Here is an 18,551-nt window from a genome sequence, read left to right on the forward strand (position 1 = left end):
TACTATTTTCCAAAGAACATTCCGTTTCACTTTTCTTCTCAGGTACCTCATATGTATCTTTGTCTAATGTACATGCCTTCATGGTCTCTGGGTCTGATTTTGCTGGGACTGGCATGGTTACAGTCTCTCTTTTACTGTTCTCAATTGCCCACATTATACTCCCCATACATAACTGCTTAATCACTGGGGTTAGTGTGGTACAATGGATAATCGGGTCGACCTTATCTGCATCTTCACCATTAGTGGAAAGCACACTTGGTTCACTTGAAACTGCTGTGGGTTTTAAATTCGTTATCTGGCTACTCGATGTCGGTGTCCTCAGGATTCTTGCTCCAATGTTCTGCTCATTTATCAGTGGAGTGTGTATAGGTTCAATGCAATTAATGTTCCCCTCAAGGTTTGAAGAGTCATTACTGACTAACTGCTGGTCTCCGAAGTTGGGATTTTGCGGCGTTGTGTTGAAGGGAGACATTTGTCCCTGCTGTAGATATGATTCAGGTTGTGTTATTTCCATTACCTGAGGATCAATGTCTTGTCCATTTTTTCGATCCGTACTAAAACACTGGCAATTCTCAGTCTGCTCCTTGCAAGTTAAACATTCAATAAATTTCTTTAGCAAATCCTCAGCATCCTTCTGTGGCCGTGCAGCATTATTAATCTCTGTTCGGCTATAATGATCCTGAAGGTCAGCGCATAAACCTTTTTTCTTCGGGCTTGGACGAGGCGATTCCTTTGGCTTGTCTTCAGTTGGGCTTGAACAGTCATCAGCGCTGTGCCCTTCATTGTAGCATGAGAGACCTTCATGGTCATGCTGCTGTGTAGTGGAGCATGGTAGGCTGTTATAGTCTTCTTGCTGTTCACGTGAGCATGGCAGACTTGCATCATCTACCGCTGGTTGGTCAGGAGAGGTTGCTGGACCCTCATGGTCTTGTTCCTGCAAGGACTGCACTCTGGAGTCTTGCGTTGCTTCTATCGTGGAGGCTGTCCACAAGCTCTCTGTGGAGGCTTGTGACACTGGAGTCACTTCTTGTTCGTGCAAGGACTGCGCTCTGGAGTCTTGCGTTGCTTCTATCGTGGAGGCTGTCCACGAGCTCTCTGTGGAGGCTTGTGACACTGGAGTCACTTCTTGTCCGTGCAAGGACTGCGCTCTGGAGTCTTGCATTTCTGCAATTGTGGAGTCTGTCCACGAGCTTGCTGTGGAGGCTTGTGACACTGGAGTCACTTCTGGTTCATGCGAGGACTGCGCTCTGGAGTCTTGGATGTCTTCTTTCATAGAGTCGGGAACGTTGAGCGGGACGTGGACCACGCTCTGTGTGGCAGCAGGGCGCTCTCCGTGTGCTTGCACCGCTTCCTGTCTGTTAATGTCAGGCTGCAGCATCATCCGGTACTGATAAGTTGGAACGTCATATCTGCTGGATTGAAGATCCTCAAATCCGAAAAATGAATCCGCATCTGCGTCGGATTCAATGTGGGGGCCGCCAATGTGCAACACAAAAGGTTCGTCCGAGTCATAGTCGTATAGGACCACGGAGCTATCATTGGGCTCGCGAGGTCTGGAAACACTGTAAAGATCGTCATCGAAGTATTCGAGGTCGGAATCATCGGCTTGTGCGTAGGTAACTGCTTGTCGGAGGGTTCTTCGGAGGTCAAATTCATCTCCTGGGTCAATTTTCGGCACTGTGCTGTCATTCCAGGTGAGGGAAGGTTGTTTTACAGCTTTAACAGATTTTTGTTTTTTTGATTTGGGACGTTTCCCTTTTAAATTGGATTTGGGACGTTTCCCCTTTAAATTGGTGCAGTCTGGGGCCTCTAACATCCTGACGCTCGGTATGTAGCACGTAGGAAGCGACTGCACATGCTCAGATCGCTGTTCCTTTACCGATGGCCGTTTTCTTGACTGCGCATGCGCAGCATCTCGCGCATGCGCAAACGATACTTCCGGTTCTGCGCACTGCTCGCGCAACTGTGCTAGCGTGATACCTTTAGCAAGATGGCCGCCGACCTCGACCCAGCCCTCTCTCAGGCCCGGGATTTCGGCCTCTGGGAATTCGGGCTCCGGGATCCCAGCCACGAGGTGAGTACTGCAGCTTTTCTTACCTTTATTTGCCGATTGGATTGCGTTTTCTTCACAGTACTTGGAGAATTTGTCCAGGACTGCCTGGTAATCGTACCTTTGCTGCCTCCTGAAGAACCTGAACCTTGTGAATATTTCTCTTGCCCTTGCACCGGCGATGGTGAGGAGAAATTCAATTTTTTCGCTATCATCCAGGTCTTGGAGTTCAGCTGCCACCAGGAACAATTCGAACATTTGCCGGAATCGCCGCCAGTTTTCGCGGAGGTCGCCGTGGCACTGGACCGGCTGCGGAACCGGGAGCTCTATCATTTTGCCTGGGCACTGCTGGTTGTCTGTGTACACTGAGGTATGCCGGCAGGTATCGATCCACTCCTGTACCATGTGGTGTTGGGTGCTCTGGTGCACAGATGAGCCAACACAGTTGTATGTGGTACAACTCTATTTTATTTTAACTCTTATAATACAGTTCGTTCTGGATACTCTGCACGTGCTGTCTCCCTGAATGTGTTTGGTGGCAGATGTGTCCTGGTCCTGCTCTGCAGCTAATACTGACCACCGGGGGTCGTGTCTGTGCTTTTATATCTTTCTGTCATTGGTTGTGGTGTTGTGTGTTCTGATTTGTCTGTTGGTGTGTCTATCATGATGTGTATGTTTGAATATCATGACACTCAACACAGCCCACAATCTCAAGACAGCCCACACTCTAATCGAACCCCACATTCTCAACACAGCCCACACAGTCAACACAGCCCAGACTATCAACACAGCCCGCAGTTTCAACACAGCCCTCACTCTCAAAGCAGCCCACACTCTCAACCTTGTCCAAACTCTCAACACAGTCCAAACTCACACCACAGCCCACACTGTCAACGCAGTCCACACTCTCAACACAGCCCACACTCTCAACACAGTCCAAAATCTCACCACAGCCCACACTCACACCACAGCCCACTCTCTCAACACTGTCCAAACTCTGAACACAGTTCAAACTCACACCACAGCCCACACTCTCAACACAGCCCACACTCTCAACACAGCCCACACTCTCAACACAGCCCAAACTCTCATCGCAGCACACACTCTCAACACAGTCCAAACTCACACCACAGCCCACACACTCAACACAGCCCACAACAAAGCCCACATTCTCAACACAGCACACGCTCTCAACACAGCCCACATTCACAACACAGCCCACACTCTCAACACAGCCCACACACTCAATACAGCCCAGACTCCCAACACAGCCCACACTCTCAACACAGTCCAAACTCACACCACAGCCCACACACTCAACACAACCAACAACACAGCCCACTTTCTCAACGCAGCCCACACACTCAACACAGCCCACAATCTCAACACAGCCCAGTCTCTCATCGCAGACCATACTCTCAACATAGACCAAACTCACACAACATCCCACACTCTCAACACAGTCCAAACACACACAACATCCCACACTCTCAACACAGCCCACATCACTGCCCACACTCTCATCGCAGCCCACACTCTCAACACAGCCCACACACTCAACGCAGCCCACACACTCAACACAGCCCACACACTCAACACAGCCCACAATCTCAAAAGAGCCCAGACTCTCATCGCAGACCACACTCTCAACATAGACCAAACTCACACAACATCCCACACTCTCAATACAGCCCACAACACAGCCCACACTCTCATCGCAGCCCATACTCTGAACACTGTCCACACTCTCACCACAGCCCACACTCTCAAAACAGTCCAAACTCACACCACAGCCCACACTGTCAACACTGCCCACAAGACAGCCTACACGCTCATCGAAGCCCAGACTCTCAACGCAGCCCACACTCTCAACACAGCCCAGACTCTCAACACAGCCTACACTCTCAACACAGTCCAAACTCACACCACAGCCCACACACTCAACACAGCCCACAACACAACCCACAATCTCAACACAGCCCACACACTCAACACCGACCACATTCTCAACACAGCCCACACTCTCAAGACAGCCCACACTCTCATCGCAGCCCACACTCTCAACACAGCCCACAGTCTCAACACAGCCCACACTATCATCGCAGCCCACACTCTAAACACAGGCCAGTCTCTCAACACAGCCCACACTCTCAACACAGCTCACACTCTCAACACAACCCACGCTCTCAACACAACACACACTCTCAACACAGCCCACACTCTCATCGCAGCCCACACTCACAACACAGTCCAAACTCACACCACATCCCACGGTCTCAACACAGCCAACAACCCAGCCCACACTCTCATCACAGCCCACACTCTCAACACAGACCACACTCTCAACACAGCCCACACTCACAACACAGTCCACACTCCCAGCACAGCCCACACTCTCAGCACAGCCCACACTCACAACACAGCCCACACTCTCAATACAGTCCAAACTCACACAACATCCCACACACTCAACACAGCCCACAACACAGCCCGCACTCCATCGCAGCCCACACTCTCAACACAGCCCACACACTCAACGCAGCCCGCACTCTCAACACAGCCCACACACTCAACACAGCCCACAATCCCAACACAGCCCAGACTCTCATCGCAGACCACACTCTCAACATAGACCAAACTCACACAACATCCCACACTCTCAACACAGCCCACAACACAGCCCACACTCTCATCGCAGCCCATACTCTCAACACAGTCCACACTCTCACCACAGCCCAAAGTCTCAAAACAGTCCAAACTCACACCACTGCTCGCACTGTCAACACAGCCCACAAGACAGCCTACACGCTCATCGCAGTCCATACTCTCAACGCAGCACACACTCTCAACACAGACCAGACTCTCAACACAGGCCACACTCTCAACACAGTCCAAACTCACACCACAGCCCACACACTCAACACAGCCAACAACACAACCCACATTCTCAACACAGCACACACTCTCAACACAGACCACTTTCTCAACACAGCCCACACTCTCAACACAGCGCACACTCTCATCGCAGCCCAGACTCTCAACACAGCCCACATTCTCAACACAGCCCACAATCTCAAGACAGCCCACACTCTAATCGAAGCCCACATTCTCAACACAGCCCACACTCTCAACACAGCCCACACTCCAATCACAGCCCACATTCTCAACACAGCCCCCAACACAGCCCAGACTTTCATCGCAGCCCCCACTCTCAACACAGCCCACAGTTTCAACACAGCCCAGACTCTCATCGCAGCCCACACTCTCAACACAGTCCAAACTCACAAAACAGCCCACACTCTCAGCACTGCCCACACTCTCAACGCAGCCCACACTCTCAACACAGCCCACACTCTCAACGCAGCCCCCACTCTCAACACAGCCCCAATTCTCAACACAGCCCACACTCTCAACACAGCCCACATTCTCAACACAGCCCGCACTTTCAACACAGCCCACACTCTCATCGCAGCCCACACTCTCAACACAGCCCACTCTCTCAACACTGTCCAAACTCTCAACACAGTCCAAACTCACACCACAGCCCATACTCTCAACGCAGTTCACACTCTCAACACAGCCCACACTCTCAACACAGTCCAAAATCTCACCACAGCCCACACTCTCAACCCAGCCCACACTCTCAACAGAGCCCACACTCTCAAAACAGCCCACACTCTCATCGCAGCCCACACTCTCAACAGAGCCCACACACTCAACACAGCCCACAGCACAGCCCACATTCTCAACACAGCACACATTCTCAACACAGCCCACATTCACAACACAGCCCACACTCTCAACACAGCCCACACACTCAACACAGCCCAGACTCTCAACACAGCCCACACTCTCAAGACAGTCCAAACTCATACCACAGCCCACACACTCAACACAGCCAACAACACAACCCACATTCTCAACACAGCCCACACTCTCAACACAGACCACATTCTCAACACAGCCCACACTCTCAACACAGCCCACACTCTCAACACAGCCCACACTCTCAACACAGCTCACATTCTCAACACAGCCGACGCTCTCAACACAGCCCACACTCTCAACACAGCCCACACACTCTACACAGCCCACACAATCAACACAGCCCACACTTTCAACACAGCCCACATTCTCAACACAGCCCACGCTCTCAACACATCCCACACTCTCAACACAGCCCACATTCTCAACACAGCCCACACTCTCAACACAGCCTACATTTTCAACACAGCCCATACTCTCAACACAGCCCACATTCTCAACACAGCCCACACTCTCAACACAGCCCACATTCACAACAAAGCCCACACTCTCAACACAGCCCACACTCTCAACACAGCCCACACTCTCAACACAGCCCACATTCTCAACACAGCCCATGCTCTCAACACAGCCCACACTCTCAACACAGCCCACACACTGTACACAGCCCACACTCTCAACACAGCCCACACTCTCAACACAGCCCACACTCTCACCACAGCCCACACTCTCAACACAGTCCAAACTCACACCACAGCCCACAATGTCAACACAGCCCACAAGACAGCCTACACGCTCATCGAAGCCCACACTCTCAACGCAGCCCACACTCTCAACACAGTCCAGACTCTCAACACAGCCCACACTCTCAACACAGTCCAAACTCACACCACAGCCCACACACTCAACGCAGCCCACAACACAACCCACATTCTCAACACAGCCTACACGCTCATCGAAGCCCACACTCTCAACGCAGCCCACACTCTCAACACAGCCCTGACTCTCAACACAGCCCACACTATCAACACAGTCCAAACTCACAAAACAGCCCACACTCTCAGCACAGCCCACACTCTCAAAGCAGCCCACACTCTCAACACAGCCCACACTCTCATCGCAGCCCTCATTCTCAACGCAGCCCACACTCTCAACACTGTCCAAACTCTAAACACAGTCCAAACTCACACCACAGCCCACACAATAAACGCAGCCCACAACACCACCCACATTCTCAACACAGCCCACACTCTCAACACAGCCCACACTCTCACCACAGCCCACACTCTCAACACAGTCCAAACTCACACCACAGCCCACACTGTCAACACAGCCCACAAGACAGCCTACACGCTCATCGAAGCCCACACTCTCAACGCAGCCCACACTCTCAACACAGCCCAGACTCTCAACACAGCCCACACTCTCAACACAGTCCAAACTCACAAAACTGCCCACACTCTCAGCACAGCCCACACTCTCAACGCAGCCCACACTCTCAACACAGCCCACACTCTCAACTCAGCCAACACTCTCAACACAGCCCCAATTCTCAACACAGCCCACACTCTCAACACAGCCCACACTCTCAACACAGCCCACATTCTCAACACAGCCCGCACTTTCAACACAGCCCACACTCTCATCACAGCCCACACTCTCAACGCAGCCCACTCTCTCAACACTGTCCAAACTCTCAACACAGTCCAAACTCACACCACAGCCCACACTCTCAACGCAGTCCACATTCTCAACACAGCCCGCACTTTCAACACAGCCCACACTCTCATCGCAGCCCACACTCTCAACACAGTCCAAAATCTCACCACAGCCCACACTTTCAACCTAGCCCACACTCTCAACACAGCCCACACTCTCAAAACAGACCACACTCTCATCGCAGCCAACACTCTCAACACAGTCAAAAATCACACCACAGCCCACACACTCAACACAGCCCACAACACAGCCCACATTCTCAACACAGCACACACTCTCAACACAGCCCACATTCACAACACAGCCCACACTCTCAACACAGCCCACACACTCAACACAGCCCAGACTCTCAACACAGTCCAAACTCACACCACAGCCCACACACTCAACACAGCCCACAACACAACCCTCATTCTCAACACAGCCCACAGCCTCAATACCGACCACATTCTCAACACAGCCCACACTCTCATCGGAGCCCACACTCTCAACACAGTCCAAATTCACACCACAGCCCACAGGCTCAACACAGCCCACAACAAAGCACATATTCTCAACACAGCACACGCTCTCAACACAGCCCACATTCACAACACAGCCCACACTCTCAACACAGCCCACACACCCAACACAGCCCAGACTCACAACACAGCCCACACTCTCAACACAGTCCAAACTCACACCACAGCCCACACACTCAACACAACCAACAACACAGCCCACACTCTCAACACAGCCCACACTCTCAACAGAGCCCACACTATCATCGCAGCCTACACTCTAAACACAGCCTAGACTATCAACACATCCCACACTCTCAACACAGCCCACACTCTCAACACAGCCCACGCTCTCAACACAGCACACACTCTCAACACAGCCCGCACTCTCATCGCAGCCCACACTCTCAACACAGTCCAAACTCACACCACATCCCACACTCTCAACACAGCCAACAACCCAGCCCACACTCTCATCGCAGCCCACACTCTAAACACAGCCTAGACTATCAACACAGCCCACACTCTCAACACAGCCCACACTCTCAACACAGCCCACGCTCTCAACACAGCACACACTCTCACCACACCCCACACTCTCATCGCAGCCCACACTCTCAACACAGTCCAAACTCACACCACATCCCACACTCTCAACACAGCCAACAACCCAGCCCACACTCTCAACACAGCCCACAATCTCAACACAGCCCACGCTCTCAACACAGCACACACTCTCACCACAGCCCACACTCTCATCGCAGCCCACACTCTCAACACAGTCCAAACTCACACCACATCCCACACTCTCAACACAGCCAACAACCCAGCCCACACTCTCAACACAGCCCACAATCTCAACACAGACCACACTCTCAACACAGCCCACACTCTCAACACAGCCCACACTCTCAGCACAGCCCACACTCTCAGCACAGCCCACACTCACAACACAGCCCACACTCTCAACACAGTCCAAACTCACACAACATCCCACACTCTCAACACAGCCCACAACACAGCCCACACTCTCATCGCATTCCACACTCTCAACACAGCCCACACACTCAACGCAGCTCGCACTCTCAACACAGCCCACAATCTCAACACAGCCCAGACTCTCATCGCAGACCACACTCTCAACATAGACCAAACTCACACAACATCCCACACTCTCAACACAGCCCACAACACAGCCCACACTCTCATTGCATCCCACACTCTCAACACAGCCCACACACTCAACGCAGCTCGCACTCTCAACACAGCCCACAATCTCAACACAGCCCAGACTCTCATCGCAGACCACACTCTCAACATAGACCAAACTCACACAACATCCCACTCTCTCAACACAGCCCACAACACAGCCCACACTCTCATCGCAGCCCATACTCTCAACACAGTCCACACTCTCACCACAGCCCACACTCTCAAAACAGTCCAAACTCGCACCACAGCCCACACACTCAACACAGCCCACAACACAACCCTCATTCTCAACACAGCCCACAGCCTCAATACCGACCACATTCTCAACACAGCCCACACTCTCATCGCAGCCCACACTCTCAACACAGTCCAAATTCACACCACAGCCCACACGCTCAACACAGCCCACAACAAAGCACACATTCTCAACACAGCACACGCTCTCAACACAGCCCACATTCACAACACAGCCCACACTCTCAACACAGCCCACACACTCAACACAGCCCAGACTCACAACACAGCCCACACTCTCAACACAGTCCAAACTCACACCACAGCCCACACACTCAACACAACCAACAACACAGCCCACACTCTCAACACAGCCCACATTCACAACACCGCCAACACTCTCAACACAGCCCACACTCTCAACAGAGCCCACACTATCATCGCAGCCCACACTCTAAACACAGCCTAGACTATCAACACAGCCCACACTCTCAACACAGCCCACACTCTCAACACAGCCCACGCTCTCAACACAGCACACACTCTCAACACAGCCCACACTCTCATCGCAGCCCACACTCTCAACACAGTCCAAACTCACACCACATCCCACACTCTCAACACAGCCAACAACCCAGCCCACACTCTCATCGCAGCCCACACTCTAAACACAGCCTAGACTATCAACACAGCCCACACTCTCAACACAGCCCACACTCTCAACACAGCTCACGCTCTCAACACAGCACACATTCTCACCACAGCCCACACTCTCATCGCAGCCCACACTCTCAACACAGTCCAAACTCACACCACATCCCAAACTCTCAACACAGCCAACAACCCAGCCCACACTCTCAACACAGCCCACAATCTCAACACAGACCACACTCTCAACACAGCCCACACTCTCAACACAGCCCACACTCTCAGCACAGCCCACACTCTCAGCACAGCCCACACTCACAACACAGCCCACACTCTCAACACAGTCCAAACTCACACAACATCCCACACTCTCAACACAGCCCACAACACAGCCCACACTCTCATCGCATCCCACACTCTCAACACAGCCCACACACTCAACGCAGCTCGCACTCTCAACACAGCCCACAATCTCAACACAGCCCAGACTCTCATCGCAGACCACAATCTGAAAATAGACCAAACTCACACAACATCCGACTCTCTCAACACAGCCCCCAACACAGCCCACACTCTCATCGCAGCCCATACTCTCAACACAGTCCACACTCTCCCCACAGCCCACACTTTCAAAACAGTCCAAACTCGCACCACAGCCCACACTGTCAACACAGCCCACAAGACAGCCTACACGCTCATCGCAGTCCACACTCTCAACGCAGCCCACACTCTCAACACAGACCAGACTCTCAACACAGGCCACACTCTCTCCACAGCCCACACTCTCAACACAGTCCAAACTCACAACACAGCCCACACACTCAAGACAGCCAACAACACAACCCATATTATCAACACAGCCCACACTCTCAACACAGACCACATTCTCAACACAGCCCTCACTCTCAACACAGCGCACACTCTCAACATAGCCCACACTCTCAACGCAGCTCACACTCTCAGCACAACCCACACTCGCAACACAGTCCACACACTCGACACAGCCCATAACACAGCCCACACTCTCAACACAGCCCACAACACAGCCCATACTTTCAACGCAGCCCACACTCTCAACACAGTCCAAACTCACACCGCAGCCCACACTCTCAACACAGCCCACAATCTCAACATAGCCCACACTCTCAACACAGCCCAAACTCTCAACACAACCCACACTCTCAACACAGCCCACACTCTCAACACAGCCCACACTCTCAACACAGTCCAAACTCACACCCCATCCCACACTCTCAACACAGCCCACACTCTCAACGCAGCCCACACTATCAGCACAACCCACACTCGCAACACAGTCCAGACACTCGACACAGCCCACAACACAGCCCACACTCTCAACACAGCCCACACTCTCAACAGAGCCCACACTATCATCGCAGCCTACACTCTAAACACAGCCTAGACTATCAACACATCCCACACTCTCAACACAGCCCACACTCTCAACACAGCCCACGCTCTCAACACAGCACACACTCTCAACACAGCCCACACTCTCATCGCAGCCCACACTCTCAACACAGTCCAAACTCACACCACATCCCACACTCTCAACACAGCCAACAACCCAGCCCACACTCTCATCGCAGCCCACACTCTAAACACAGCCTAGACTATCAAGACAGCCCACACTCTCAACACAGCCCACACTCTCAACACAGCCCACGCTCTCAACACAGCACACACTCTCACCACAGCCCACACTCTCATCGCAGCCCACACTCTCAACACAGTCCAAACTCACACCACATCCCACACTCTCAACACAGCCAACAACCCAGCCCACACTCTCAACACAGCCCACAATCTCAACACAGACCACACTCTCAACACAGCCCACACTCTCAACACAGCCCACACTCTCAACACAGCCCACGCTCTCAACACAGCACACACTCTCACCACAGCCCACACTCTCATCGCAGCCCACACTCTCAACACAGTCCAAACTCACACCACATCCCACACTCTCAACACAGCCAACAACCCAGCCCACACTCTCAACACAGCCCACAATCTCAACACAGACCACACTCTCAACACAGCCCACACTCTCAACACAGCCCACACTCTCAGCATAGCCCACACTCTCAGCACAGCCCACACTCACAACACAGCCCACACTCTCAACACAGTCCAAACTCACACAACATCCCACACTCTCAACACAGCCCACAACACAGCCCACACTCTCAACACAGCCCACACTCTCAACACAGTCCAAACTCACACCACAGCCCACACTGTCAACACAGCCCACAAGACAGCCTACACGCTCATCGAAGCCCACACTCTCAACGCAGCCCACACTCTCAACACAGTCCAGACTCTCAACACAGCCCACACTCTCAACACAGTCCAAACTCACAAAACTGCCCACACTCTCAGCACAGCCCACACTCTCAACGCAGCCCACACTCTCAACACAGCCCACACTCTCAACGCAGCCAACACTCTCAACACAGCCCCAATTCTCAACACAGCCCACACTCTCAACACAGCCCACACTCTCAACACAGCCCACATTCTCAACACAGCCCGCACTTTCAACACAGCCTACACTCTCATCACAGCCCACACTCTCAACGCAGCCCACTCTCTCAACACTGTCCAAACTCTCAACACAGTCCAAACTCACACCACAGCCCACACTCTCAACGCAGTCCACATTCTCAACACAGCCCGCACTTTCAACACAGCCCACACTCTCATCGCAGCCCACACTCTCAACACAGTCCAAAATCTCACCACAGCCCACACTTTCAACCTAGCCCACACTCTCAACACAGCCCACACTCTCAAAACAGACCACACTCTCATCGCAGCCAACACTCTCAACACAGTCAAAAATCACACCACAGCCCACACACTCAACACAGCCCACAACACAGCCCACATTCTCAACACAGCACACACTCTCAACACAGCCCACATTCACAACACAGCCCACACTCTCAACACAGCCCACACACTCAACACAGCCCAGACTCTCAACACAGTCCAAACTCACACCACAGCCCACACACTCAACACAGCCCACAACACAACCCTCATTCTCAACACAGCCCACAGCCTCAATACCGACCACATTCTCAACACAGCCCACACTCTCATCGGAGCCCACACTCTCAACACAGTCCAAATTCACACCACAGCCCACAGGCTCAACACAGCCCACAACAAAGCACATATTCTCAACACAGCACACGCTCTCAACACAGCCCACATTCACAACACAGCCCACACTCTCAACACAGCCCACACACCCAACACAGCCCAGACTCACAACACAGCCCACACTCTCAACACAGTCCAAACTCACACCACAGCCCACACACTCAACACAACCAACAACACAGCCCACACTCTGAACACAGCCCACACTCTCAACAGAGCCCACACTATCATCGCAGCCTACACTCTAAACACAGCCTAGACTATCAACACATCCCACACTCTCAACACAGCCCACACTCTCAACACAGCCCACGCTCTCAACACAGCACACACTCTCAACACAGCCCGCACTCTCATCGCAGCCCACACTCTCAACACAGTCCAAACTCACACCACATCCCACACTCTCAACACAGCCAACAACCCAGCCCACACTCTCATCGCAGCCCACACTCTAAACACAGCCTAGACTATCAACACAGCCCACACTCTCAACACAGCCCACACTCTCAACACAGCCCACGCTCTCAACACAGCACACATTCTCACCACAGCCCACACTCTCATCGCAGCCCACACTCTCAACACAGTCCAAACTCACACCACATCCCACACTCACAACACAGCCAACAACCCAGCCCACACTCTCAACACAGCCCACAATCTCAACACAGACCACACTCTCAACACAGCCCACACTCTCAACACAGCCCACACTCTCAGCACAGCCCACACTCTCAGCACAGCCCACACTCACAACACAGCCCACACTCTCAACACAGCCCACGCTCTCAACACAGCACACACTCTCACCACAGCCCACACTCTCATCGCAGCCCACACTCTCAACACAGTCCAAACTCACACCACATCCCACACTCTCAACACAGCCAACAACCCAGCCCACACTCTCAACACAGCCCACAATCTCAACACAGACCACACTCTCAACACAGCCCACACTCTCAACACAGCCCACACTCTCAGCACAGCCCACACTCTCAGCACAGCCCACACTCACAACACAGCCCACACTCTCAACACAGTCCAAACTCACACAACATCCCACACTCTCAACACAGCCCACAACACAGCCCACACTCTCATCGCATCCCACACTCTCAACACAGCCCACACACTCAACGCAGCTCGCACTCTCAACACAGCCCACAATCTCAACACAGCCCAGACTCTCATCGCAGACCACACTCTCAACATAGACCAAACTCACACAACATCCCACACTCTCAACACAGCCCACAACACAGCCCACACTCTCATCGCATCCCACACTCTCAACACAGCCCACACACTCAACGCAGCTCGCACTCTCAACACAGCCCACAATCTCAACACAGCCCAGACTCTCATCGCAGACCACACTCTCAACATAGACCAAACTCACACAACATCCCACTCTCTCAACACAGCCCACAACACAGCCCACACTCTCATCGCAGCCCATACTCTCAACACAGTCCACACTCTCACCACAGCCCACACTCTCAAAACAGTCCAAACTCGCACCACAGCCCACACACTCAACACAGCCCACAACACAACCCTCATTCTCAACACAGCCCACAGCCTCAATACCGACCACATTCTCAACACAGCCCACACTCTCATCGCAGCCCACACTCTCAACACAGTCCAAATTCACACCACAGCCCACACGCTCAACACAGCCCACAACAAAGCACACATTCTCAACACAGCACACGCTCTCAACACAGCCCACATTCACAACACAGCCCACACTCTCAACACAGCCCACACACTCAACACAGCCCAGACTCACAACACAGCCCACACTCTCAACACAGTCCAAACTCACACCACAGCCCACACACTCAACACAACCAACAACACAGCCCACACTCTCAACACAGCCCACATTCACAACACCGCCAACACTCTCAACACAGCCCACACTCTCAACAGAGCCCACACTATCATCGCAGTCCACACTCTAAACACAGCCTAGACTATCAACACAGCCCACACTCTCAACACAGCCCACACTCTCAACACAGCCCACGCTCTCAACACAGCACACACTCTCAACACAGCCCACACTCTCATCGCAGCCCACACTCTCAACACAGTCCAAACTCACACCACATCCCACACTCTCAACACAGCCAACAACCCAGCCCACACTCTCATCGCAGCCCACACTCTAAACACAGCCTAGACTATCAACACAGCCCACACTCTCAACACAGCCCACACTCTCAACACAGCCCACGCTCTCAACACAGCACACATTCTCACCACAGCCCACACTCTCATCGCAGCCCACACTCTCAACACAGTCCAAACTCACACCACATCCCACACTCACAACACAGCCAACAACCCAGCCCACACTCTCAACACAGCCCACAATCTCAACACAGACCACACTCTCAACACAGCCCACACTCTCAACACAGCCCACACTCTCAGCACAGCCCACACTCTCAGCACAGCCCACACTCACAACACAGCCCACACTCTCAACACAGTCCAAACTCACACAACATCCCACACTCTCAACACAGCCCACAACACAGCCCACACTCTCATCGCATCCCACACTCTCAACACAGCCCACACACTCAACGCAGCTCGCACTCTCAACACAGCCCACAATCTCAACACAGCCCAGACTCTCATCGCAGACCACAATCTGAAAATAGACCAAACTCACACAACATCCGACTCTCTCAACACAGCCCCCAACACAGCCCACACTCTCATCGCAGCCCATACTCTCAACACAGTCCACACTCTCCCCACAGCCCACACTTTCAAAACAGTCCAAACTCGCACCACAGCCCACACTGTCAACACAGCCCACAAGACAGCCTACACGCTCATCGCAGTCCACACTCTCAACGCAGCCCACACTCTCAACACAGACCAGACTCTCAACACAGGCCACACTCTCTCCACAGCCCACACTCTCAACACAGTCCAAACTCACAACACAGCCCACACACTCAAGACAGCCAACAACACAACCCATATTCTCAACACAGCCCACACTCTCAACACAGACCACATTCTCAACACAGCCCTCACTCTCAACACAGCGCACACTCTCAACATAGCCCACACTCTCAACGCAGCCCACACTCTCAGCACAACCCACACTCGCAACACAGTCCACACACTCGACACAGCCCATAACACAGCCCACACTCTCAACACAGCCCACAACACAGCCCATACTTTCAACGCAGCCCACACTCTCAACACAGTCCAAACTCACACCGCAGCCCACACTCTCAACACAGCCCACAATCTCAACATAGCCCACACTCTCAACACAGCCCAAACTCTCAACACAACCCACACTCTCAACACAGCCCACACTCTCAACACAGCCCACACTCTCAACACAGTCCAAACTCACACCCCATCCCACACTCTCAACACAGCCCACACTCTCAACGCAGCCCACACTATCAGCACAACCCACACTCGCAACACAGTCCACACACTCGACACAGCCCACAACACAGCCCACACTCTCAACACAGCCCACACTCTCAACAGAGCCCACACTATCATCGCAGCCTACACTCTAAACACAGCCTAGACTATCAACACATCCCACACTCTCAACACAGCCCACACTCTCAACACAGCCCACGCTCTCAACACAGCACACACTCTCAACACAGCCCACACTCTCATCGCAGCCCACACTCTCAACACAGTCCAAACTCACACCACATCCCACACTCTCAACACAGCCAACAACCCAGCCCACACTCTCATCGCAGCCCACACTCTAAACACAGCCTAGACTATCAAGACAGCCCACACTCTCAACACAGCCCACACTCTCAACACAGCCCACGCTCTCAACACAGCACACACTCTCACCACAGCCCACACTCTCATCGCAGCCCACACTCTCAACACAGTCCAAACTCACACCACATCCCACACTCTCAACACAGCCAACAACCCAGCCCACACTCTCAACACAGCCCACAATCTCAACACAGCCCACACTCTCAACACAGCCCACACTCTCAACACAGCCCACACTCTCAACACAGCCCACGCTCTCAACACGGCACACACTCTCACCACAGCCCACACTCTCATCGCAGCCCACACTCTCAACACAGTCCAAACTCACACCACATCCCACACTCTCAACACAGCCAACAACCCAGCCCACACTCTCAACACAGCCCACAATCTCAACACAGACCACACTCTCAACACAGCCCACACTCTCAACACAGCCCACACTCTCAGCACAGCCCACACTCTCAGCACAGCCCACACTCACAACACAGCCCACACTCTCAACACAGTCCAAACTCACACAACATCCCACACTCTCAACACAGCCCACAACACAGCCCACACTCTCATCGCATCCCACACTCTCAACACAGCCCACACACTCAACGCAGCTCGCACTCTCAACACAGCCCACAATCTCAACACAGCTCAGACTCTCATCGCAGACCACACTCTCAACATAGACCAAACTCACACAACATCCCACACTCTCAACACAGCCCACAACACAGCCCACACTCTCATCGCATCCCACACTCTCAACACAGCCCACACACTCAACGCAGCTCGCACTCTCAAAACAGCCCACAATCTCAACACAGCCCAGACTCTCATCGCAGACCACACTCTCAACATAGACCAAACTCACACAACATCCCACTCTCTCAACACAGCCCACAACACAGCCCACACTCTCATCGCAGCCCATACTCTCAACACAGTCCACACTCTCACCACAGCCCACACTCTCAAAACAGTCCAAACTCGCACCACAGCCCACACACTCAACACAGCCCACAACACAACCCTCATTCTCAACACAGCCCACAGCCTCAATACCGACCACATTCTCAACACAGCCCACACTCTCATCGCAGCCCACACTCTCAACACAGTCCAAATTCACACCACAGCCCACACGCTCAACACAGCCCACAACAAAGCACACATTCTCAACACAGCACACGCTCTCAACACAGCCCACATTCACAACACAGCCCAAACTCTCAACACAGCCCACACACTCAACACAGCCCAGACTCACAACACAGCCCACACTCTCAACACAGTCCAAACTCACACCACAGCCCACACACTCAACACAACCAACAACACAGCCCACACTCTCAACACAGCCCACATTCACAACACCGCCAACACTCTCAACACAGCCCACACTCTCAACAGAGCCC

The sequence above is a fragment of the Scyliorhinus torazame genome, chromosome 1 (assembly GCF_047496885.1).
Source record: "Scyliorhinus torazame isolate Kashiwa2021f chromosome 1, sScyTor2.1, whole genome shotgun sequence".
NCBI classification, from domain to species: Eukaryota; Metazoa; Chordata; class Chondrichthyes; order Carcharhiniformes; family Scyliorhinidae; genus Scyliorhinus; species Scyliorhinus torazame.